This window comes from Manis pentadactyla, chromosome 6, assembly GCF_030020395.1.
Source record: "Manis pentadactyla isolate mManPen7 chromosome 6, mManPen7.hap1, whole genome shotgun sequence".
Taxonomy (NCBI): Eukaryota; Metazoa; Chordata; class Mammalia; order Pholidota; family Manidae; genus Manis; species Manis pentadactyla.
The window spans coordinates 114,467,090-114,470,303 of NC_080024.1; the positions used below are offsets into that span (position 1 = coordinate 114,467,090).

A 3,214-nucleotide genomic window follows, 5' to 3' on the forward strand; every position below is an offset into this window, starting at 1 on the left:
ATGACACTATTCTTAAAACATAGAAACTCTTAAATGATTTTTTATTTCAGGAGAATAAGCTTGTTGCTTTTGAATTATGTATTCATCCCCATATTTCTCTTATTTATGGTCCCTGGTAATGTGGAGACAGAAGGCTTTGTGTCCTGGTTTCAAGGACTTGATATGCAATTCAGGTGCCTGACATTATCCTGGACATAAAGTAAGCCTCAACTAGTTAATGCAAGAATTGTTAATATTTTACTGTTTACTTAGGTTGAGAAACAGTCAACTTAAAGGACTGAAGAAAATAGAGATATTTAAAAATATCACAACACTTTATGTAAGGGTAGACTGGGACTGTCAGAGGGCAGATAACTGTTGCATGTCTGTGAGAGTAACCACATTTGCAGAGTCTGGTTAAGCTTCAGTATTACCAATCCTCACGCTGGGAGCAAAGTTCCAATGGGGTCACTAGACAGATTCGCCACCATTTCTTTTTGGAGTCTTGGTGAGGCTATCAATATGGCTGTAATTTAATCTGCAAATCCTGGCCTGGCCTTGCCTATCAGGTGGGAGTTACCATTGTTTTTCAGACAGCAGAGTACCAGTGAGTATCAATGAGTCAGTATGCTTTGGACACTTGTGGATGGATGGAGCTGTGCGGAGAATTCTGCCATCACAGTTTGGACTGTTTCCACACACCTGCTCCCTGAAGTTGACTGCACCCCTCTTTGCCGTACCATGGCTTGTTGGCTTTCAGTGACCAGAAATGTGATGGACTGTTCTTATGCCAAACCTGAACTCTGGACTGTGTGAAAGGCATTCTTCCGACCCAAGAACAGTGTTTCCATAACTTACTGAAAAAGCACCATGAGGGGTTTTATACTGAGAAGAAGAAAGAATTCAGTGGGGGCATAGAAGGCTTTATTTTTGGCAGTGAGAAGGATGCAGGGAGACGTTAGTCTTTCATGACAGAAAGCAAACCCAACTTCAGTGGTATTATTAGCACCTTGCTTTAGACTTTATTTTGTTACTTCTCCTTTCCATGTGGAAGAGCTCATCATTTCATTTCCTGATGAGAGCTAAATAGGTTTTTCATTATTGCTTTTACTCAGCAGGTATTAAGATGGGATAATATTTTTTATTTTATGGAACCCTAGTATTTGGGGAGGATAAGGAATTTTTGAAACAGTCCTTTATTTTATATGTGAGGAAACAACCCTCAAAGTAAGGTGACAATGAAGTTTATTATCTGACATCGATTCATTTAGCAAAAATTCAGGACTTGGCTTGCAATGTACTCAGGGAGGCACTGTGGGGAGACAGAGATGGCTAAGAGGGGCTCCTGAATGATACTAACAAGGTAGAAGGAAGGCAGTTTATTAGAGAAGTTACTGGCAGAGCTATGTGCTGCTTTTGAGTTTCTGTTTGACATTTCTGTATCTCTGTATCTATGTGAGGAAAAACAAAAAAGCATAACAGCGCCTTGGTCAAGCTCAAAGGGTTTCACAGTAATTGTTTCCCAGATTTACTATTAAACTATAAAGCAGCATGGTTTTTACTCCAAATTTTGAATGCGTGGAATAATAGGATAAATACCCAGATATTTCTAACTTTTAAAAGATAATAATATTCTAACATTTTCTCACAATAAAATAAACATTCATGCACTATTGCTGATTTTCTCCATCACCTCAAAGGTTAAGATTTATGAATCAGGGAGAAAACAGTTTGCTTTCAATTAGAAAAAAAAAAAGCAAGAACATGGCAATAAAATGAATGAAAATTTGAAACCATCTGTGTCTGGAATGATGCCAATTTAGTGTTTGTTGTAAAGAATACAATTTGTTAAAGTCCACTTTTAAAGGAAAGTGTTTTAGTGCACACACAAAAATGAGGAAAAAAATCATTTCAGTCATGTATCTTTCAAGGCAATCCACACAGCCATATACATGCGTATATATGTCTCTAACACTAATGTGGCCCTAATAGAAAGCTAATACAGGTAGTCTATAAACACTTCATCCAGTATTTGAACTATCACCTTTACCTGTCACTTGAAAGACAGGTCCTTGCTTCCTCTGGCACTTGATACAATGCCATAGTAACTTCCTACCAGCTCCTGGTTTTTGCCCATTCATTCTAGTTTTCACCGTGTCACCAGACTGTTTTTCCTATTACATGACGTAAATCACATTTTCCAACTCCAAACTTCCAAAGCTGCACATCTGTAGAATACAGGTCCATAAACTATGTAGCATAATTTTCCCACCTTGTCTCCCATGCAATCTGATAAAACACTCCCTCCCCCTTTCTATCGCCATTTTCCCAGGCCTAGTCTCCCTGCTTCCAGAGGCCTCCCTGACACACCAGGCCACTAATCTGTGCCACAGGCTGTTATTCTGTATCACATCTTTGACATCCAATAGTTAAGGTAATGTTTTTATGAACCCGTTTTTCCTTCCCTAACTGAGTCGGTGAGCTCCTGGAAAGGTGACCAGGGGTATTTGGGGAGGACCTTAAGCATTTTAATAAGTATGCCTCTATTACTTGGTTAGAGTGTAGATATTGTGGAATGCCCAGGAATGATTCTTCCACCTGCACCTCAGAGTGTGTGCCCCCCTCTTCTTCATCTCAGAAGAAAGCGTTACCAATAATGACTTCCCTGTCAGGCTGGCAAGCTTAGAAGACCACCTGTTATCGTGGACTTTGTGGTGGGGAGTGGGCAGATAGCGGGCAGGCGCTGATCACTGAAAGACAGGAGACCAACCTCTCACCTCAACCTTTAATCTAGGTCGGCTCTATTAACTTGATATTTCTGGAGTACCCACCCTGTGCAAGACACCGCCAAGTCGAATTATTTTCCTTAAAGAAGAAGAAAAAAATGACTGCAGTCCCTAAGCCAATAAATAACTCACCTGAAGGCCAGGCACACCATCCTCCCTCCCACAGCGGGTGTCGGGTGGGCTGAGGAGCGGACAGAGAGCCCGGCCATAATCTGCGTGGAAATCCAAAGGCTAAAACGCTGTTGGCAACTGTCTCGAGGCGTTGTCCCCGAGCGTGACCCTGCGCCGGGATGGAGAAGGCTGCTGCCATGGAACTGTCCTGAAGTACTGCGGCGGCCCCCTCCCCCGCGCGGGGAGGCGAAGTCAGGGCGAGGTTGGCTTCTCTGCGCCGGCTCTGGGCGTGTGCCCCCGCCGCAGCTCCGCGGGGCCTCGGTGGCTCCTGCAAAGGG

At 42.7% G+C, this 3,214-nt stretch overlaps 1 protein-coding gene across 1 annotated transcript in view; it reads left to right on the top strand.

The window, feature by feature from the left end:
- Positions 1-3,150: 3,150 nt before the first annotated feature.
- Positions 3,151-3,214, top strand: part of EPB41L3 (erythrocyte membrane protein band 4.1 like 3) — a 146,084-nt gene continuing 146,020 nt past the window's right edge. Inside the window, exon 1 of the mRNA XM_036905885.2 lies at positions 3,151-3,214. This exon is cut by the window's right edge and continues 131 nt beyond it. The gene's annotated coding sequence lies outside the window, so the exon portion shown is untranslated.